The sequence below is a fragment of the Setaria viridis genome, chromosome 3 (genome assembly GCF_005286985.2).
Source record: "Setaria viridis chromosome 3, Setaria_viridis_v4.0, whole genome shotgun sequence".
NCBI lineage: Eukaryota > Viridiplantae > Streptophyta > Magnoliopsida > Poales > Poaceae > Setaria > Setaria viridis.
Genome location: NC_048265.2, coordinates 15568421 through 15592168, shown reverse-complemented (window position 1 = coordinate 15592168; position 23748 = coordinate 15568421). Strand labels below are relative to the sequence as shown.

Sequence of the window (23748 nt, the reverse complement as noted above, 5' to 3'; positions counted from 1 at the left end):
ACTCCTTGTTCCCTGTGATGAAATCCAGTGAGAGTACAAGGAAATTAATAAGCTCCTTGTACACAAAATTCAGCTTGTTGCCTTGCAAGGTACTATTGCAGTTCTGATTTCTACATTAGTTTGCTCTTGTTATCAGTGTAGCTTATTCGCTTATTGCACATTAGAGTAGCAGAGTTATTATTTCTTCTATTGAATGTGCCTTATTATGTCATATAGATTGAAAAAAATGAGTACTAGCAGTGAAGGTGAATGCTCACAAACTGTAGATCAGATCTCAGAGCCTATTGAAATAGAAGATGATGAAGATCCTATTGAAGAAAATGAAGATGGTCCTGCTAGTGGTGCAAAGAGGAAGCTCACCTTAGTGGTTTGGAATGAGTTCAAGAGAGTTAAGTACATGGGCACAACAAAGGCAAAGTGCATATATTGTTTCAAGAAGCTATAAGGTGAAACAAACCATGGAACTAAGCACTTACATGATCATTTGAAGTTGTGTACACTTAGAAATATCAAGACAGCAGGGAACAAGACTTTGTCACAATCCTGTTTGAGGTTTAGTTCCACAGATTCAGGAGGTACCATTCAAGTCGAAAACTTTACATTTGACCAAGATGTAGGTAGAAAGGAACTTGCTGCAATGATAATTCTACATGAGTATCCTTTGAGCATGGTTGACCATGCTGGTTTCCGGAGGTTTGCAAGTGCACTTCAGCCACTATTCAAGATGGGTACTAGGAATACAGTAAGGTTTGTTCCTTACTGTTTGGTCTTGCTACCATTGTAATTTTTGTATTCATTTTTTAATATTCCTTCAAACTTTTCAGGAAGGATATTGTGATGCAATATGAGATGGAGAGGAAAAAAGCAATTGAATATATCGCTAGTATTGATTCAAGGGTGGCCATAACTTCTGACTTGTGGACATCTGACAACCAGAAAAGGGGCTATATGGCAGCCACAACCCATTTCATCGATGAATCTTGGACTTTGAGAAACATTATCATGAGGTACATATCCTGAAATCTATTTTTGCACATGTCCTACAATCTGAAATCTGATTACATACGTTGTTACATGTATAGGTTCATCTATGTACCAGCTCCTCACACATCTGAAGTGATTGCTGAAGAACTATATGAGTCCTTGGTTGATTGGAATCTTGATGAGAAAATATCCACAATTACCCTTGACAACTGCACAACTAACGATGCGGCAATCCCTTATCTGGTGAGGAAGATTGGAAAAAGTAAGCTTATAAATGAAGGAAAACTACTACATATGCGTTGTTGTGCTCATATTCTCAATTTGATTGTTAAGGATGGTCTAGAACATATTAAAACTGCTATTGAGAATATCCGTGAAAGTGTGGCTTATTGGACACCAACACCAAAAATGATAGAGAAGTTTGAGGAGATAGCTAAGTTTGTTAAGGTTAGTTTGGATCATAAGATAAACCTTGACTGCAAGACTAGATGGAATTCAACCTTTAAGATGCTTAGTATTGCAGTCCCCTATAAAGCTATTTTGATTAGAGCAAGTCGTGTTGATAAGCAATATACATGTTTGCCTAGTGAGGAGGAATGGAAATTTGCTGCTGATGTTGTAGAACGGCTTCGATTGTTCAATGACATAACTTTGTTATTTTCTAGAACTGAATATGTTACTGCCAACATATACTTCATAAAAATTTGTGAGATTAGGAAGAAAATCAGATAGTGGTCAACTTGTGGCAGTACAAAGATTGAAGAGATGTCGGTTAGCATGATAGCCAAATTTGACAAATATTGGTCAGACATCCAAGGACTGATGGGTATTGCAACCCTTCTAGATCCTCGTCTCAAAAAGTTGAGCTTGCTGATGTGTTTTGAGTGGCTAACTGGTACAACTGGTTACATTTGTGAGGATAAGGTTGCTGAAATCATAGATCTATTAACTGAATTGATGATTGAATACCATGTGAAAGAAGACTGTGACAATAGCGAATCAGTAGCAGTTGCAGCTCCAACTGAAGATATGGAGTTCTTATCTTCATTTAGTGCAAGAGTTGCAAGTACAAGGCCATCTGCTGTGCGATTCAAATCAGAACTAGATCGCTACTTAGAAGATGAACTGGTATCTCTGGAAACTAAGGGTTTCAAGGTGCTGGATTGGTGGAAGGTGGCTGGAGTACGTTATCCAACCTTGAGAAGGATAGCAAAGGATATTTATGCAATTCCTATCACTACAGTGGCATCTGAGTCTGCATTTAGCACCACTGGGAGAGTACTTAGCGAGCATCGCAGTAGGCTGACTTCAAAAACGATAGAGGCTCTTATGTGCTCACAAGATTGGTTGCGGAACAAGTACAAAAGTATATCCATTCTCTTGTTTTGTAGTTTGGTTCTCTTTACTTTGATTCTATCCTAATTGCTGGTTTTCCTTTTTAGTTGACAACAAGGAAAAAGGAGCAGCCACCTTCTGGTCTTGCCTCCAAGATATTCAAGAGGGTCTCCAGGTGTGCACATATTCAAATGAAACCACTATTGCAATCATGCTCTTATTCTGTTATTCTAGAGTCTAGACACATACTAACTCTTATTCTTGTTGTACTGCCTGCCATGCCATATAGGAACTTGAACTTTGAGCAAAGCAAGTTGTCTCCAACTCCAAGTGAAGGAAACCAACACATCAAGTCATCAACAAGATAACAAATGACCAGCATGTTTGTTGAATTGTTGTCCTATATTTATGTACCCCTTTTGGCTATGTAATGTAATGGCTTATGACAATGACTTTGTGTGATGGTATTTTGTGAGTATGTGACTGGTGGTTGCAGTGGATATTATTATATGCTATTATTTGTCTAATTTTATGCGCTCTGGTACTGGTGGTTGCTGTTGAATTGCTGATTTTCATGTGCGTAAATAAAGTATTGGCGGGTATTGGTGACCTGCCGGGTATGATTTACCCGGCCAGGTATGGGTCTGGGGAAAATTCCCCACCCATAGCGGGTATGGGGATTCTGGCGGTCTCAAATTTTTATGGCGGGGATGGGTCTGGGGTGGCCATACCCGATGGGGATTTACCCATTGCCATCTTGGGATGGGTGAAGCCGTGAAGGAGCAGGCGAACGTCACCGCTTCGGGGACAGGGATCCTCTGCATTGGGTCCCTCTGCAGTTGAGTCCCTATCATGTGGACCCAGCCCCACATGTCAGTGACTTAATGCAGAGGCACCAACTACAGGCGAGACTCGTCCCTGCTTCAGGCCCACGGGTCTTCTATCCCATGCAACGTGCATCATCTGGACCATCTTCTTCTTCCTCTCGTCTGACCAACAGCAACATTCCCGTTTGTGTTCTTTCCAGTGACTATTAAGTCGCATATGCATGACATATAGTCGCTATCAGTTGGGACCCACATGTTAGCACCTCCACCCCTTCTTCCTCTCGTGTTGTTGCGTCCCTGCCGTGCTTTGCTGTCGGAGGGTTTGGGTTTGGATTGCCGGTGGCGGGGGTGTTTCTGGTGTGGCTGGGATATAGAGGAGGTTGGTGGCGGCTAGGTAGTGAGTGGTGGTGGTAGGTTGTGGGTGGAGCGAAGAGGCGGCGAGACACCCGGGGCCACGGGCCGTAGAAGACAACCGGTGGCTTGTGGAGGTAGCAGAGGAGTCGTGGCGAGCTCCCTGGCGGAGCCGAGTCAGGGTGGCAGTGGATTCGGCAGTGCGAGCGGCTCGAGATGGTGGAGGACGGCAGCACGGGGGCAAGCAGAGGAGGGGGACGTGACGGTGATCGAGGGTTGCGACCGGTGGCTCCAGCCATCGGAGATGGAAGAGGAAGGCGACGCGGGGGCATAGACGCACGTGCTCCTAGGCCCCACGCGCTCCTAGGCTACCATCACTGAAGGTGACATTAGCGATTTTGTCGCCTTCGGTGACATAGACACGCCCTATGTTCTCGATACAGAAAACCTCCAGAACTCGCCAAGTCGCCACTTTGTCGTCTCCATTGTTTTCTTGCCACAACATAAACCCATATGTGGGTATGGCCAAACTTATGTGGCTGTACAAGCGTATCTGCCTTGCTCTTTGTCGTCTGCCCCCTGACCTGGACGTCCCCCCATACTCTTGACCACGCCCACACTAGGCATCAGCAACCACCCCTATCGTCATGCTGCACCGCGCACAAGAAGGCAGAAACGCTCAGTGCTCGTCAAGTTGTCGATGTCGCCTCATCGATGTAGACTTTGTTTGAGAACCTCGTACTCTAGCTTGATGAGCCGTGAGCCCACGACCGACACTTGTTTCCTAACCAGACTCGCGCTACAAAACTAGCGAGGAAAGGATGGTGTGCGCACTGTCGAAGCACACTTTAGAAATTGGAACTATTTACACGGTACGTGAGTGTTTTGGTTTTGGAACCTCCATACGCTCAAATTTTCCAGCCGTTCGATGAACATCTAGTGGCCACTCATCATCTTCAACTTCCAGCAAACCATCATCTTCAACCTCTAGCAGGTCGGACGGGCATCATCTTCAATTACTCATGCCACAACGTTTTCCATTGAGCTTCTCATCCGCACCTCCACCCCGCTGACCCTAGCCCGCTTGCAGTAGCCGCTCTCCTACCTTACCATTGTCGTTGTCATTGTCATCGTCGCCCCCCACCCCTGCCTAACCCAACCGGCCTCCTCCACCTCCGCCGCCAGCCTCACCACCCCCTGCGCCTACCACCTCCGTCGGGCCGGACTGCCACCCCCGATGTCTTGGAACCCCAAACCCAACACCCGAATTTAGGATTCTTGAACTGCTAACCTCAGTGGAGCTCACCGAAGGTGCCGGAGATGGAGATGATGGGTTGTAGAGGTGGAAGGGAAAATTTGAGTGTCGGTCTAGAAATCAGCAAAATGCTTGAGTATAGTTTAACTTTTCCCTGAAAATTAGCAAAATGCTTTAGTGTAGTTTAACTTTTCCCTAGAAATCAGCCTGGGTTCAACACATGCTTATGAACTTGCACTCAAGAATACCGTACGTGTTATCGTATAAAAAAAAGGGACGCGGTAATTATAGCCGCTCAACATTTTTCTACTCGTGAAGCAAATTTTACCTCATGTTCCAAGTTTGAGAAAAATAATGTTGTAAAAAAATGTCCCTAGGAGGGAAGGGAATCAATTAGGGAACGGAGGAGTAGAGATTGAAATTCATACAAAAAATGGGGAGAACCATGTTCCATTAAAAAAATAATATTCCACGAGTAAAAGAAAATATTTCATAGTATAAAGGATGTTCTGTTAGAATTAAGTGAGGGTCTATTTGGCTTCTAGCCCCTGTTACATCAGATGTTTGATACTAATTAGGAGTATTAAATATAAACTAACTACAAAACTAATTGCACCGATGGAGACTAATTCGCGAGACGAATCTATTAAGCCTAATTAGTCCATGCCAATTGCTAATGATGAATTAATTAGGTTTAATAGATTCGTCTTGTGAATGAGCTTAGGACTTCTGCAATTAGTTTTATAATTATGAATTAGCTCAGGACTTCTGCAATTAGTTTTATAATTAGCTAGTTTTCTAATTAGCATCCCAACGGCTCTCTTTTTCCTCGTAAAGAACAAGGATTCCAAAGGCTGATGATGAGTTTAATCAGTGCGTGACAAGATGGTCCAGCAAGGTCTTGTCCTCGGAGCAGTCCTGGCAAGTACGTTGGGCGGCCGGAGTGAGTGCTGCTGTGCACCAACTGTCGATGCATCCAACTCCAAGCATGTGTCGCAGCGTCATCCGCCCCGTGAGAAGAGGTGGAAAGGGAAAGAACCGCCTGATTGGGCCTCGCAAACACCTGGACCACCCGTGCCAGCTAATGGGCCCGTTATTTGATACTACATGTACTGTACGGCACACCAACTTGCCTTCAGATTCATTCTTTTTCCCGTACGGCCCAAGTTTTGACATCGGAACAGTCTTAGCAATAAGAGAACGTCCTCCTTATTATCGGTGCTACAAAACTTCTTTCTTAATGTGCTCTCGCCCTACTGATCATTCTAGAATGGTGCAAGTGATCATGGAGAAAATACTGACAATAACGTATCATACAGTCAAACTGCCAAACTCAAGTCCTTGAACTTCACAAGGAACACAACAAAGCTGACGGATAGGGAAATGACATGCATGTTTAGACGTGGAATTAATGCGGACATTGAAATAAAATGTAGATGTGAAAAAAAGAGAGGCACCAATTGTTGTTAATTCAGTTAAGAATAGTTGTTAAGTAAAAGTAGCAAGTTTTAAGTAAGTTTAACCGCTCAAGCTCCAAATACAAATACGTAATTTTTTAACCTAATTTAATTTGAACAAGCAAGATCATATCATATAATTTACTCCACTGTTACCCTCTTATACTTAAAAAAATAAACCACTGTCTTGGAAATTAAAGCAGATGGTATATCAAGAGAAATTGCGATATTGTGTTGCTTTCATATTCTTGTACTTTGCTTAACTTAAGACCTAAACAGGCATGATTGATCTTCTGATCTGTGCGTAGTACAACATGCATCATGTACTGTCTTTCTCACAAAACTGAGGACAGGAATCCATGAGAGGGATAAGTGGGGGGAAAACAGAACAATTAAATACAGAGACAAGGACCAAACCAAACCAAATTGTTGGTTGATCCTACGTAACTTGTAGGGTGGAAGCGGAACACGCCAGCTTTAGATAGCCTAGCCTCAGACGTTACTGCCAACATGTATTTCGGACATATATGATGGTGCGTACTGTACAGGTACACCATTCCTAGGTCTAGCTAGTGATGCCATCATTTCTCTGTTCACTCGTCTAGAAGACCATTTCGCTGTCCGACACGTGTGTTCGTTCATTGGGCAACGCTTGCAATCATGGAGGGAGAACACAATCATCAGTTCGCTCGCTAACTGGCCCAGCCAAGAGCCAACCACACGATGATAACTGGAACATACACGAGAGGGGAACAGAGCCTACCTACAGTCAGGATAACTGGATAAGGTGACCTAGCAACTAGCGAGTTGATGCATCTCGCGCTTTATCTTCTTGTTTGTATCTTCTTAGAGACCAGACCTCGCTGGAAAATCACCTCGATCCCAAGTTGATATTTGACGCGACATCACCCAGAGACTTTCTTTCAGGAAAAAACGAGACGCCGTCAAAATCTCGTGTCAATAGAAACAAGACATGTGTAACTATTCACTACATGATATCAAGGGTTTCCACTTCCCCGAGTGTTATTTTCAAATGGCCGATGGCTATTCTTCTTCTCAACAATTTGTATCAAGTGGACGAGTTATTTTTTCTTCTAATTTGGATATTTCCCTAGAGAAAAACAAGAGTCCCTGACCATGTTTTCTAACGAAAAAAGACCGTGTTGGCCACTTAATAAATAACCCCAGGAATTGCTTCAATTAGGCTAAAATGTCTTGGCGCTATTTGAGAAAAGTATAAGAAAATCAATAACCGCTAACCATTCGTAAAAAAAAAAGCACTCAGGGAATCATAGAATAAAGATCGTCGTGCTGATTGGGACATGGGGACATGACCTTAGCTTGACATTGTGTAAATCTACGTGCTAGACAGATAAGTAGGGGCGTCCACTTGCAACTAACGTACCGAATGTCACCACCTCTCTCATGGAGACTGATCTAGCAACGTATAATAATTGTGTACCAGTACGTCACGATAGGGTCATCATGTTGCAAGGCATCCATGTATAGCGTGGGCACATGCATTTCTTTATCAAACATGTACATAAACCACACATGTTGTGGTCAAAAGGATCTGTAGGCTTGTCTAGTTATCTTGACGGATGTTGATGACCGAGGAATAGACAAGAAGAAAATGAACCGATTTCCTATATACTCCCTTCATTCTCTCTTTTGATGTGTATATTTCGCCTCGATACAATGATCAATAAAAACAACTCTGATTATCCAGGTAATGCGTACAAAGCTCTCTTCATTAGTCCTCCACTATTTTGCGATGACTCCTCATGTATCATGGAATTTATTACTGCAGCTCATCATGTTGATAGCAAATTGGACTATCGGTTCGTGAAAATCTGATGTTATAAAATATGCCTATCAAAATATAATCGAGGAAGTACTGATTTAAAAGGATTAGAACCAGAACCACCCTGTCCAAACAAGCTTTGGCTGCTAGAGTGGAGGACTTCTGGTTGTACTCGTCACGGGATCACAACTAAAATCACACCAGATTCGCGTCCCCAGTCTCTTGCAACAGGAAAAAATATACATATCTATTTCCTCATCCTTATCATAAAGGGAGACACACTTGTAATTAATCACCCTCTTGTCTACGAAAAATGGCTAGATCAATTGATGTAACAAATTATGTACACCTACCAAGTACACCCATATCATGACACTGCAAAATAACGTTGCAAATATATCATGAAAAAATTGTCATGTTTGCTTCTACCAAACATATAAATCTTATTATTACTAATTGGAGGCTCCTTGAAGCCTTCAGGTGAAGCCACCTAGTATCCTAGATGGACACTCTAAAAAAGAGAGAAATCCTAGAAAATCTCACAAAAAAGCAAAAACATCTGATCATCGATCGGTAGATTCAAATCATCATAGCCATTGGATCTATTATGTTTTCTAAAATTTACCCACCTATACCATTATGAAAGTAGCCTAAAGTAACCCCCTAAATCTATATCCAAATTACCCACTCTGCCATTATATAAAGTAACTAAAGTAACCCCTAATCTGTTGGGCTACGAGGTAGGCTACGCTAGTGCAAATAAAAAATTTCTACCGCGTAAACTAGGAAAACTGCCGTATATGGATCATGGGATTACCACTCAACGCACTGGTGCGGAAGATGTAGAATCGCGTCGGGGCAGCGAAGACGATCAGCGTAGTCGAACGTAGTCGATCACGTCGACGTCGAGCGGCACCTCAGCAGCTCGTCCACGTGCAGCAAGGTCGTCATCGTGCCGCGGCTCGTCGTCGGCTCGTCGTGGCTCGTCGGCGGCTCGTCGTAGCTCGTCGGCGGCTCGTCCAAGTGCTGCAGGTGCAACACCTCCAAGGTATCCACACGTGCAGGGAGGAAGCACCGCAAGCCGGACTGCTAGATCCGTGAGTTGCAATAGGCGAGGGCGTGGGAGGCGCGGCAGATTTATTTCGCCAAAAGGTGCAAACCTTAGGGCGCTTCCACCCCTCTATTTATAGAGGTTCCTGACGGGCCTCTAGGTCCGAGACCTATTAGTACTTCTAAACCTAATCCAACTCGAATCACATCCGAATTGGGCTTCCAGCCCCTTAAGTGTGTGACCCTATGGGTTCAGATACGTATAGACATGGCCCGAGTACTCCTACTCGGCCCAATAGTCGGTAGCGGCCTCTATCAAGACGTGTCAACTCCTATACGCACACGAAGATCATATCAGACGAACCATCACAACATCATGTACATATTATCCCCTTTGCCTCACGATATTTGGTCTAGCTTCAAGCCGACCACTCTTTCTCGATCCTGTGATTCGGAATCCCTTTGTAGGTTAACTCTTAACCGTACGTAGCATGGCCATGCATTTTTCGGATCCGATCACTCGAGGGGCCCAGAGATATCACTCTCAGTCAGAGAGGGGCAAATCCCATCTTGATTGACCATGTCTCACAGCATGCTTCTTGACAAACCCGAAAGCTACCTTTTTAACTACCCTGTCACGGTGTAGCATTTGATAGCCCCTAAGTAAGTCGATCCACATCATGAGTACATGCGACAATCTTAGGTCTAAGGACAAAGCGTACATATTGTGTAAAGAGAGAACTACTTCTCGTGTTCGGTCAGTCCTAGCACATATCTCCATATGTGCCCACATTATTAGTTTAACATCTCCATGTCCATGACTCGTGAAACATAGTCGTCAACTAATACATGTGCTAGTCTAATATTCATATGTGTCCTCACATGAACTCCGACTAGGGACAACTTTAGAATAACCATACAAGTAAAGAGTTTCACATACAATTCACATAATTGCAAATCAATTCAAGTAGCATTTAATGGATATTCAAGGAACACAATATAAATCATGGATACAAATGGAATATCATCATCTCTATGATTGCCTCTAGAGCATACCGCCGACATAATCTTCATCAAAATGACCCACTTATACCATTATAAAAATAATTTCAAATAACCCCCTAAATTTGTAACTAAATTGCCCACCACTAATACTTAAAAATGCATCTATATTACCCATTTATGTCATTATTAAAAATAACATGAGGTAACACAAATTTGAATCCAAATCACCTTAATTAACAATATACACTAATATGTGATTCTGAATCGTCTATTTCTTACACTATTGGTATATGATATAATAATTAATGTATATACACATGATGTGTGTCACCATTTATAAAGATATAGAGGATGTGATGAGAATATAGATTTCTACGTTAAAATTATAGCTCAAACTTATGGTCTACTAAACAAATTCAAGCATATACCTGCAATGCAAAGTGAAAAGTTAGAGATTATAAATGTGGATGAAAATTTTATAGAGTAGTTATTAATAAATCCTATTACAATCGGATGAAAAATAAGTATATAATGTTGAAGTATCAGATGAAAAATAAGCATATAATCTATATGAGTATTATGTTGAAGTATTGAAAAAGAGAGAGAATAGTAGGTAAACAATTTTGATTATTAGCTAGGAGTTTAATTTCTAAATAATTTTTAATATAATAGTTTTTAAAAATATTAGTCTGTGCAGGAGCACGGGTTGATGGACTAGTAAACCCAAATGTTTGTTCAAAAGGATATAAACATACATATAAGGGATATGTAATCAAAAGGATATGAAGGCTTGTTCACACTTCAAACTTGGAAACCTAAAAAGGATCCCATCCAAACCCTGCCTGTCCAACCAGTCTCAGTCACTGCGGTTGCGACTCGGTCGTTGTTGCAACCGCATCGAATCCATGTCCCCACTCGCACAACTAAGGGGATGTTTGGATCCTTGGGCTAAAATTTAGCCTGGATCACATCGGATGTTTGAATGCTAATTAGAACTATTAAACATATGTTAATGATAAAAATAATTGCATAAATGAGGGCTAATTCGCGAGACGAATCCATTAAACCTAATTAGTCCATGATTAACACATGTGATGCTACATGTGCTAATCATAAACTAATTAGGCTTAATGGAATCGTCTCGCGAATTAGCCCTCATTTATATAATTATTTTTACCATTAGCCTCTATTTAATATTTTTAATTAGCATCCAAAATTCGATGTAGCCCGAGCTAAACTTTAGCCCATGACTTGAAACGAACCCACCCATCCCTTCATCCTTAGCATAGTGAGCTCGCCACCGATCGAGAAAGGGAAGTGGCGAACATGATTTGAAGGCACCAGTCATGGAGGGCCATCTACTCGTAGCTATCATCCTTCCATCCATCCCCGTTCCCACCCTACGATCGCCCGAAGGGGGCCGGCGCACCTCGACGCTGAACTGAACCGCTGCGACGAAAACCTCAGAAGCCTCGGAGAGTTCCGAGTGGTCCTGGCGCCCGTCGCGTCGCGGTCGCTATAAAAATGGAGCGGAAGGAGAGGCGCACATAAATGGTTAGGGGCGTGTCTGTTGCGTCTTTCCGGTGATCCATCAAGCTCTGTAGCGGATCTGAGTTGGCCTCCGCCATGTTCACTTCTCCTGTAGCCCACCGGTCACATGCGTTCACCTACAGTGCTCTTGGAGCCGGCCAGCCAATTGGCTTCTTCTCACCTCTTGTCACTGTACTTTGCTGTGACTTTTAGTTTCAGAATTTGGAGTAGAGGATTGATCAATTCTTGGTTGACAATTCTTACCACGGCCTTTGAAAACTAAACCGCGCATTGCTGTTGTTCCGTCACGCCTTTTTCTATCCTTTACAACTGTGTCGCCACATACGGAGTGCATCTCTGTCCTTGACTAGCAGCAGTACTCCACACCGAAGGAAAAAGCGTGCGCATGGGCGCTCGAAAGTGGCCGTAGCGATCGAACGCCGGGTAAACATGGGGTTGTCCGAACGTGAAAGTTGTGTGCAGCACATCCGGAAGGCTACCCACCACGCACGTCCCCTTGCGGAGAAAGCGGACATGGACGCCCCGTCCGTCCTGCCCCGGCAGACGCCCCGCACCGGCCGCCGGCCGGCCATCTGTCGGTGCGCGACCGGCACGTCCGGCCGCGCCGTACCGGCAGCGCGCCTGTTCCAGCGCTGGACCTGGACAGCCAACGGCAGAGGAGTTAATGGGCGTTTTGTGCCGGCCCGTACGTTACAGCCCGATCGATCGACCCAGTCGCGATAACTCGATAACCACAGGGCTAAAATTTAACCTTATCACATCGGATGTTAAGATACTAATTATGAGTATTAAACATAGTTTAATTACAAAACTAATTACACAGATGGAGTCTAATTCATGAGATGAATCTAGTAAGCCTAATTACTCCAAGATTTGACAATGTGGTGCTACCGTAACCATTTGCTAATGATGGATTAATTAGGCTTAATACATTCGTCTCGCGAATTAGCCTAGAAGTTCTGCAATTAGTTTTATAATTAGTTCATGTTTAGTCCTCCTAATTAAGCATCCGAACATCCGATGTGACCTGACTAAACTTTAGCGCTCGAAACATACTCTAATAACGACTTTTTTTATTTTTAGCCCTTTTTAAAAAGATTCTCACAAGTAGGCCCCTGACGGAACCAATTCTAAAAATGGATCCTTAGCTTGGTGCCATCCACGCTGGCGCCAAGCTACAACGTCTTGGCGCCAACCATCCTGGCGCAAGGTCTATGCGCAGCTGCTGACGCGGGTGCCGATGTAGCAGGGGCTTGGCGCCATGGATCTTGGCGCCATAGATCTTGGCGCCGAGCTATCTACCCCGTACCTCTTCGCGTTTCGAACTAAACAAGTATAATTATTCCGAGGAGTGTGCAACAAACTAAGCTGTGGTTCAACTGGTTAGGAGGTGGGCTTCTTATCCTGAAGACAACATAGGGGTTTGAACTCAGGTCTCCAGGATAAGAAGTCCATCTTCTAACCAGTTGAACCACACCTTAGTTTGTTGTACACTCCTCGAAATAATTGTACTTGTTTAGTTCGAAACGCGAAGAGGTACGGGGTAGATAGCTCGGCGCCAAGATCCATAGAGCCAAGGCTTGGTGCCAAGATCCATGACGCCAAGCCCCCGCCACATCGGCATCCGTGTCAGTAGCTGCGCATGGACCTTGGCGCCAGGGTGGCTGGCGCCGAGACGTTGTAGCTTGGTGCCAGCGGGGATGGCGCCAAGCTAAGGGTCTATTTTTGGAATTGGTTCCGCAATGGACGTATTTGTGAGAATCTTTAGAAAAAAACGCTAAAAACCAAAAAAAAAGTCGGTCTAATAACCTCAGCGAGCTAGGCATGGTGGTGAGATGTGTCCTGGTCTTCCTCCAGGTATGTATCAGCCCGGCCGGGGCGCGGCTGTAGACGCGCCCGTACAGGTCCTGTGCGGCCGGCCCCGCGCCCTGCGTGTTCACGCGCCGGTGTCGCACGTAACGGCGGCCGTGGCACTGCTGCCCCGCGCGCTGATTCGTCGTGTGCGTAGATCCGCGGCGCGTGCTCACCTGCCTGCCAGAGCCCGACACCTCGCACGGCGCGCACAGTGGTCGGGTCGTCGCCCGTGCACTCCCAGCGCCGCGGGCACCGGCGGCGGTAGCTAGCTGCACCCGGATCGTACGCGTTGCCGGGCAACACACGCAGCTCCGGGCTTCCGTTATCGTAGTCTTGTAGACCAGCCAGCAAGGGAGGTTTTGCTCGATCTGGAGACTGTAGCAAATGCTACCACCAGCCGGCACCGCGGCAGCAGTCCTCGTTTGGTTTTGCACGTACGATCGAGTACGAGCCCCGCTGCCTCCGTCCGCGGCATTGAATCGCTCCGTACGAGCCCCTGCCTGTGCCGCCGGCTCGTCAGCTCGCACGTACGGCTACGGTTTTCAATGGCCATCAACACGGCTGTACGTACGCTTTGTACTGTCGCGCCGTAGCCGCACAACATGAGATTGAGGTTTGAGGACATTCATATCGTGAGTTCGTGACACATGCACTGCATACACACACGGTGTAGGCCGAAAGCAGGGTGCAAGAACATGTTCCCCAATCAGTTTTGACCAAACGCGAGCCGCTCGCCGAGCGATGATCTCAACTTTTGCCCAAGTATTTAATGTTTTGACCGGTTCAAGTGGCGATCGCTGTCGAATAATCCCAGCTGCGATATACAGAAATTGTTGGACCTTTCGCTCGCTACATCATCGCACCCACGATTCGTGGTCACCGTCGTCGTCGTCCCGGCGCCGGCCAAAAGCAGTTCTCCTCGCGCCAATGGGAGCCGAAGGGAATGTCGTCGCCTCTCGCCCCGCTTTCGGGCCGGCGCCAAAGCCATATTCCTCCCTTCCTCGCTCGCTTCCTCCCGCGAGGCACGGCGGCCTATGCTCCCGCGACACATGGCCGGCACAGCCCCCGGCATGGCGGCACCCATGCTCTGAGACTGACGCAGCGCGCGACGCCTCGTGAGGTCACGGCGCGCGGGTACCAGGTATCGTGCCATCACCCGCGGCTCGCCCGTCGCCATTCCCCCGGCCGGTCAGTTCGCTCGCCACTTGTACTCCGCCATACCTTTGGGCGGGCTGGGGGCAAAAGCGAGAGACAGGGATCGAAAGGCCCGGGGCACTCCGATTCGATCGTGGTCGTCCCGTGTCACACGTACCACTCGCCTGTCAATTCTCAATCCACGGTCCCCCACGGGCTCAGCCCGTTCCTGCTGTCCTGGACCCTACCCCCGGGCAAGGTTGTTGGAGTATTAATCTGTCCTCCACACATGCATTGGCCCTACTGCTAGTACGTCCGGCTCCGATCGACCTCCGATCGAGCGAGGTCGCTGCACTGTTGGGGCATGCGTATTTTCTGCCGAGTGCGTGTGGTGGCACCAGTAAACTACCTCGCTCTACACCGTACGCGTGGTGGTGGTGGTGGTCTTTATTTAACTATAGTTTGCAAAAGCCTCAGCATATAACGAGGAGGAGGAGCTGAGGAACTGGGGAGGGAGCAGAGAGAGAGAGATACGGTCACCGTCGTCTCCGCCTTGATCTCCGGCTCCCGGCGGCATGGAAAAGCTCCACCGGCCGATGCGGGGGGTGGCGAGGTGCGCGAGGTGGAGAAGCAGGGCACGTGCATGCATTCTTTCCTCTCGCCGGCTTGGCATTCCGGCAGCGCCGCTGCGGGCCGGTTGCCGCTGGCCGGCCGGCTAGCCCAGCTTGCTAGCTAGCTCCTGAAGCGCTGATGCATGTGCCCTTCTCCTCCACCGTGCGCGCCTCGCCTGAGCAGCTTTTGTGTGTTTGTGAGTGCATGGAAGTAATTTGAGCAAGCAAGACAGCTTTTCACTTCCAACGGGGTGCATGCTGGATCCACAGGTTTTTTTTGAAGCGGCTGCAAAGTAAGTACGCGCGCATGTGAGTGCTATATTTAGCTTCATCATCTCATTGGTTTCTCTTTTGCTAAAGGTTGTCAATTTTGATGGTTTCATGGTTATAGATCTCGCGTAGGCTTAAAATTAAAGTATTCACGATTCTCGCTGCTACTTCAACCGTGCGTGCTTGTTTTTTCTGATATTTTAAACCTCTTGTCGGTCTAATTATATGAGTTTGATGCCTTTTTTTGAGACTACTTAAGTTCGATGGAATTCGATTCTTTCTCTGATTTGCTTTTGCTTGCGAGGTTTGGCAAACAACACATACTGTTCTTGACTAGCTAATAAGATAACAAATTGTGCAGTTCTTCTGTTGTCCTTCCGATCGATCCATTTCTGTGCATGCACCCTCTGTATTTTGCCGTCCGCTTCTGTGCTAATATAAATCAGTAATGCATGAGGTACGAGACATATGATTAGTGTAAGTACAGTAGCAGGATTTACTTATTGTAAGCATTGAGTACTATTGGAAACTGAAATTTCCCTACAGGTATATCTTTTGAAAAAAAAAATCCCTGCAGGTAATTTTTTTACAGTTACGACCAAATCGACATGGAAATTCTACATTAGCCTGTCAGTTATTGCAAAATGCACACTATACATCCCTGTAGAAATATATATCCATTTTATCTTTGAATATATATTTGTTGTTAAAAAATTGATATGGACTGCTGAAATTTCAAGATTATTATTGTTTCATCTTTTCTTAACATATTTTTTTGTGAAAAAATTGTCCGAGAAAATATTACACACATGCTAAAAGTGGCTTCCATGCATGTAGCGACTAATGGTAAAAAACGCTGTGTTTCACTGTCGGGGTTCTTTTACCTTCATCGGATTCTTCTATTCTTCTGCACCTAGCAACACATGAGAATTTCGCTAAATTGGTTATCAAGGCAAGCTAGACCTTCTCTGCACGTAAGATGAAAATGAGAAAAGATTTTTACTGGCTCACCAGCATACCCTACCATGCAATAATGCTTGAGCTAGCTTTATTTGCATTAAAAAATGCGTGAGCTATATGCAGCAAAGCCTTCTTTCAAATGCCTCACCCGAGCGAATGATCCAAGTGTTGAACACCGAAAGTGGTTGCACTATTGCCGAAACAAGAGAGTGATGAGCACGGAGCATAGGAAAGGTACCAAAACAGCAGAGAGGTAATCTATAATATAAGCACCGTATACATTATAAGTGTCTATTATTTGGTGTGGGTCAGTGCATCTGCATGCAGCTGGCTCCTACCTAAACTGCAGCATGCATGTGTGAAGCACCAGATCGACCAAAAGTTACCGCTGCACCATTTAATTTTCTGTGTTAACCGCCAATGATCTATCACGAGCAGTGTAAAATATCAGCCAAAGTTAATTTGTCAAATGTCACATTTGCTACAGTGTCCCTTTCGCCAAGTTTCTCTGAGCGTTGAAGTCCGAAAGTCGTTGAAACTTCTGCCCTGACCTGAGTTCGACACTTTTTTATAACAGAACCCAAGGGTAGTCTCCCATGAGGGCTATATGTCTTAATAGTTATATATCGTATAGTGTACGGTGTGGTTTCTATTACTGTATGGCCCAATATAGTTTAGTATATTTACAGCATGTTATTTGTTCAATTAGCAAGGCAACCTATGCAAATAGCGTGGCTAGATCTGTTGATTTGTCCTTTTAAATACCTTATCTCAGTCATTATATATTTATGATTGATTGAGACATAATTTTTAGATTTTCTTCATGAATTTACAGAACACGGTTGCATATGCCTTCGTGATTATGCTTGCACGTCCTCTCTATTGATCATTTCTCATTAGTTTTCTCAATTTGGCTAAACTATAAAAAAGAGCAAAACAAGGAAAATAGAAATTATGTTTTACTTCAATTTGTACTCTTGCAGATCCCTCCATCTGTTGCTAATATCCCTTTCTTTTTTCACACATTGTGCTTCTTGTCTATTTTTTTATCTAAAATTAGTTATCATAAATCATACTCCACTGTCCCAAAATATAGCTATGTGCCTATGTTTAGCCTTTTTGCCTATGTTTAGCCTCTTTCAGACAGTTTAAGAAGAGTGACTAAAGTTCTAGCATGCCCTTCATTAAACATATCCACTGTCTAGTGATATAAATGCGCGCGAGATTTTGCGCATGGCAGCATTTCTAATGCATTAGTAGTTTGACCATTTATTTATAGAGGAGGGGTATTCAGGACCGTTTGTTGATTAACTCAACTGTTGGAATTCAAAATGTAGTTATATTTTGGACAAATTTTGAATACTAAACGTAGCTATATTTTTGGACGGAGTTCATACAAAATATGATTTATGATTCACATTTGCTTTCACTGGTAAATGTGGTAATTTATAGTTCTTATAACTGAATATAGAGATTCATTTAACACAGGTATTAAAATAATTAATACATTTGCTTTTTTTGCCCAAGTCAACGCCGAATGTTGCTTTGTAATAACTTAACGTACTATGACCTATGTAACAATATCATATATTTTCTTTCCTTTTTTCAATTAAATTGTTGATCATATATTAGTATTGATGTTATTAATCTATTATAACTTAGGCCCAAGACAAATCAAACAATGTAGATCTTTCTTGTCTACCAATTAATAGGGGAATTTTTAACCCTTGAGGAAAAACATGATGGCTTATTTTAATTATTAATCTTGGTGGGGTCTGAATTTGCTTCCCAATATCAATAAAAATAAAAAAAAAACTATTTTTCAAATTTTTATTTTGAATTTTCATATTTATTAATTATATTTGCATATTTATTAATTGTATTTGCATGAACTCTTTATTTAGCTATGTTAATTTCCAATTTGATTTGAAATCACATGCTGATTTCCTTATTTTTTAAAAAATTCTTAATTCCTTATTTTTAAAAATTCTTAAAAAAATTAGAAATTAAGGTATTCCGTACACGAGCCCATATTTAGCATTGCTATAGTACACCTGGGTGCATCCTGTGCATAGAATGCACCCAGGCCGGTAGGCGCACCAGATTAAAGCAACCAGCGCACCCAACCAAACATGCGGTGCGTGCTTCCTAAGTTAATTTGTATCTTCCACATACCACGCCATACAAATCCCACAAGACTACATGCATGCATGCATGGAATCTTTTGTTGGTTCAAATCTTTGAAATAAATTTTCTCTTAAACCGTAACTCTGATTGATAAACCGTTTGTGCATCCGACTCAAAAAAATATTCTTAACAAAACTAGATCCACTATGGATATTTTTTTATCGTTTAAGCAAGTTGCATATCTATGTACTACCGATTGTAACTCTGTCTACCACCGAGTTGCAACTAGCTATAACTCTGTGTATTATCTGCATCTGATCACTATAATCACATCAAGTTGCAATTCTGAGTTGCAATCATATCTTGTTGCAACCAGAGTAGCAACTGTATTGCAACTGCGTAGTAACTAGTTGCATCAAGTAGTAACTGGGTTGCAATTGGGTAGTAGTAACTTGTTGCAACAAGTAGTGATTGTGTGGTAATGAGTTGCAACAAGTAGTAACTGGGTTTACAACCAGACAAAAACTTGTTGCAACTAGTAACAACGGGGAAACAATTAGGTTGTAACTGGTTGCAACCCATGATAATCGGTTGCAATTCTATTCAGTAGGAGTTGCAAGCATACCTAGTTACAATCAGAATGGTAACTGGGTTGCAATTGATTATTAACTAGTTGCAACTGGAAGTAGGTTATAACTGGTTACAACCCATGCTAAATAGGCTACAATCAAGTTGCAACTAAGTTGTAGACGTGCTTGCAACTCAAAGTACAACTTAGTTGCAATTACATACTTAAAAAAACCTTCATCAAATATAGCCTTCATAGATCTTGTTTTGTTAAGCACATTTTTTCCAACAACCTACTTCAAAGGGATCTAAAATCTTCCAACAACTTACTTCAAAGGGATCTAAAATCGGATCTGCAATTTAGAAGATATCGTATTTTTTCGAATCGAATCAGGAAAAGATTCCATCCATGTACGCTGACGAGCTAAGGTTAGAAGACAAGCTTCCTGGTGGGTGGGTTGACTTGTGAGGTGGTGTCACGTGGTTGGTTGTTTCCATTTAGTTTTGCATGCATGAGCGCAGGTTTGACAGGAAAATGTGGGGACACGTGCGGAGTTTGATAGGGTTTGTGCACCCGTTGCACAGAACTCCCACTTGTCCTCGGCCGCCCGATTCTTAGCGCACCAACACCGTCGGCGAGGCCGTCCACCGAATTGTGCTTCTAACCTCAGCTCGTCGGTAAGCTGTCCTCCAACCATTCTCCCAATTAGATACAGGTAATTGGATGATGAGGTTTCATATTTTTTTTGTTGAGGATTTGATCTTGCATTAGAAGGCTTATTTCTCATATCTTCTGATTTTTAATCGCAACACCCGCAGCTTGCAGGAGGGTAGCGACCGTAGGCTAGCAAGGATACGGCGTAGCAGCGGCTTGTGGGGGTGCTCAGCACCTGCATCGGCAGGTTTGGGAGGATGAGGTTCCTGATGGAAGAGGAACTGGAGAAGCTCAAAGGTCGTGGACAAGGTTCCTAATGGTGGGTTCGGCAGTGGCTTTGTGTCCTTTGCCTACCTCAAGACTCTCCATGTCCGCTGCAGGACCCTGCCTGCTTGAGCTCTTCAGCTCCATTCTCAGCTTTTCAGATCGTGTGATGGTTCTGACCATGATGGGCCCTCTAATGGATTCAGGTGAGTTTATCCATCCCCATCCATGTGTATTTAGGATTGCTAAATATAGAGTACATTCTCTAATTCTGAATTAGAAATGATAATTAGAATAAGCTGTGTGCTAGAGAAATCACAACAACGCCGAGATGAAGCACTGCAGGTTTTGTTTTTCCGTATCCTGATTTCCTTCTTTTACTCTGCAAGTGATTTTTCTATATATTCATAATTTTCCTAGTTTGTGCTGCTTGTTTCCTGTAGCCATGCAATTAATTATTTTAGGATTATCTCATAAGAATAGAATCGTACTTTTCATTTCCTGAACTAGCTCTAGAAATGTTGGAAATTATTCCTTTTTGACAATGTTATATGGAGTTTTGAGCTCCTTCATAACATTGGAGATTATTCCTGAACTTTGCACTGCTCTTTTATTTTTTAGCAACAACTGAGACGGAGGTGGGCTTAATTGCCTAGTAAAGCTAGCATGTTTTATAACTTTATGTCCATATGAATGCTACTGATTTCCATGAGCTATACGGCATGCTAGTGTATTATCAGCTCATCTTTAGCTAATGTTCCAAATCAATGCCATCACCGTTGTTTCTTAAATGTTGAAAATACTCATTAGTGATTTGCTTAAATAAAACTCATGGTATTCAACATGTTTACTTTTAGAGACGTAAACTATATCTGATAAGGTTTCTTTCTTGAAAAACTACTTTTATTTGAATTCTTCATATGCATAATGATACTATATTTTTAGATCAATTAGAATAATAATGATAACTTGCCAGAACTAGGGGTTGCTTATCTTTTGTTTCCCAGTACTTGAACGAATATTATCTTCATCTTAACATTAGCATGGTATCCTGAAAGAAAGATCAGAGCTAATACTATCACTCCAAAGACATATATAATGATTAGATTTGCCAATCCAAATCTGCTAGCCTGCTAGGTGCAGACCTGGTTGGTTTGATTGACTGATATTAAATAAGTTTGGATCAATATACTTTGCTAATCATTCCAAATGTTCTGAAGCTTTGGACTTCCAAACATTGTGAAATTTTTTTGTGGGAAATAAGCTTTGGACTTATTTTTTGGGGGGCATTGTTGTGGCAACTTCACCTACAACAAATCATGCCAGATTCATGGTGTAGTCTCCGAGGAATGTATTGTAGGATCTGGTCATGCTTACTCTATGAATTTTGTGTTCCTCATATAATTTTGTTTGTTAAATGTTACAATTTTACTGTTCCTCTTTTGAGTTTCTTAATGTGCAACAGCTGTGATTCTGGCCTCCATCGTGGTGGAAGTTGCTTCAGATTGACGGTATTCGGCCCCTCAAATCAACCTGTCATTTGAGTTTTGCTGTCAGTAAATCATGCAATGAATCCATAAAAATTCAAGGGTGGCTAATCCCCTCTTCCATTCATCTATGTTGATTTATATTTTGGTTAAGATTACAACAGCATGGTGGAAGGACTTTGCATTTGCTGGTACCGAAGCTATATTAATAAAGAAATTGTTCTGATGCTAGCTATTAGCCTTGCCAGTAGTTTTGGTGCAATATACTAATCCTATTTCCAATTCTAACTCTTACACCTGCATCAATTAGTCCTAAAATCTTCCCTTATTCAGAAAGTTCAGATAAAATACTTTTATTCAGAAAGTTCAGATGCAATGCAAAATGGTAATGTTAATTATTCTGAGAACTCTTTTTTGTTTTATTTTAGTTTGCACATGGGTGCCATGGTGGCTTCCCTTGCAACGTTACTGCCATCACCTGCGACCACCATGGTAGCCTGCAACTCGTACCTAAGAAGGTAGTAATTTCTGATCCATTCTGTTCAGAAGCCTAGAAAACTGGCAAAGACTTATTAATCTACATGGATTGAACCTACTGTTGTATGATCATATTGGGTGAGTGACCATTATGCCGAGTCATTAGCTATCTATTATATATGAGTGGTTCTGAACTATTTCCATCCTCCTGCAGCTCCAAGGTAATTCGAACAGATTGCTCAAAACAAACAAGCTTGAGTTTTGATTGCATTGTGAAAGACATCCAAAAAAGCTGTTAGATGATGGTGAAGGCTGAAATAGCTCAAGGGAGTGTAGAAAATTCATGTTAGTGTGATGGCTCATGTCCTTCTGAGACATCCATTTGTATGCCTGTAATATATCCCTGCTTCATATGACGCGATTATGGATCCCAAAGAAATCATATGCTCATGTGTCATGTAGGTGAAGGCCAGAGTATGCATGTAGCTTATTTGCTTTACTTGTATGCCAATCACTTGTTAGATTGTAGGTTTAAGATCTGTAAATTATTTCTATACTTAGTTCCATAGAATTTCTGGATCCTAATCTTTTTTATTTTATTCATATAATTAGCTCTATTGATTTTTGGAGGTTTGTAATTTTTTAGTTTTTATACCGTTCATTCATCTTTTCTAGATTTTCTGTGATTTTTATTCTGTATAAATATGTTACTACTTCGTGTTGAATGTATGCATCAGATCTGCACGCATGACAAATTGTGATAATATGCTGAGCAAGTTTAACGTGTATGTTTTTTCTAACATGTACTTACCTAGTAATATGTTGAATAAAGCACTTGCAAATGTCCTACAATTATAAAACCAGAACCTTCAAGACTTGAGTGAGAAAAGCAAAGTCCTGCAAGCATAAAAACTAGTCACCGCTAAAATTTACTAAAATTTATGAGAAAAATAATGAGAACCAAAGAGGTCACCACCGCTCACTTCACTCCAAATGAATCTTCTATCTAATTGATATTGTTGCCATTATAAATAGAAAGATTTCTCGTATATGGTGCATTGAGCACAAACAGTTTTATTAGGATCTGCGGTATCAAATGATGACACCGGTACTTCATTAGGTGTTGATTTTTTTATGGAGAAAAACTGGACATAGGGTGCACAGGTCCGGTGCCTAAAGAAAAGAAAAAAAATAGAGTTGGATGGAGAACGTAGCCACGTGAAGTGCTCAGGTGCACTGAAAAAACGGGTGTTGGTCAACCTATTGCGCGGTGCAAAAAAAATAAATCGGGGGTGGGCTCGCACTGAAAGCCTCGGGCACGTGGGTGGGGACACGGGTGCGAGGAAAACCGGACGTCCAGGTTCGGTGACGGGCAGGCACCCAGGCGCTCAGCACGTCTCGGAGAGGGACTCGGGTACGGAATAAGTTATTCCGTTCCCAGGATATTGAATAGCGGAAGCTATACTCTACGATCATCCATAGATTGGCCACCACCAGCGTCCACCTCCCTGCCGTTACGGCTTGAGCTCACCAGCGCGCGAGCCGAGCGTCAGGAACCGAATTGAAGGTCATTCATTACGGTAATCGATGCCATATTACGAGCGATGGTCATTAATCAACGCTGGAACAAAATTTCGGATCCGGTCGAGATTTCAACCAGATTTCTAACCGGTCTCCATCCAAAATACATGAGTTTAAAAACCAGTAATTTTTTTAATTAAGA

The 23748-nt window shown here is 43.0% G+C and overlaps 1 long non-coding RNA gene across 1 annotated transcript; it reads left to right on the top strand.

The window, feature by feature from the left end:
- The first annotated feature begins 14842 nt into the window (after positions 1-14842).
- On the top strand, positions 14843-22699 carry LOC117847504 (uncharacterized). Its single transcript, XR_004638652.2, has 3 exons — positions 14843-19820; positions 19962-22163; positions 22240-22699. It is a non-coding gene; the product is annotated as an uncharacterized lncRNA (long non-coding RNA).
- The last annotated feature ends 1049 nt before the right edge of the window (positions 22700-23748 follow it).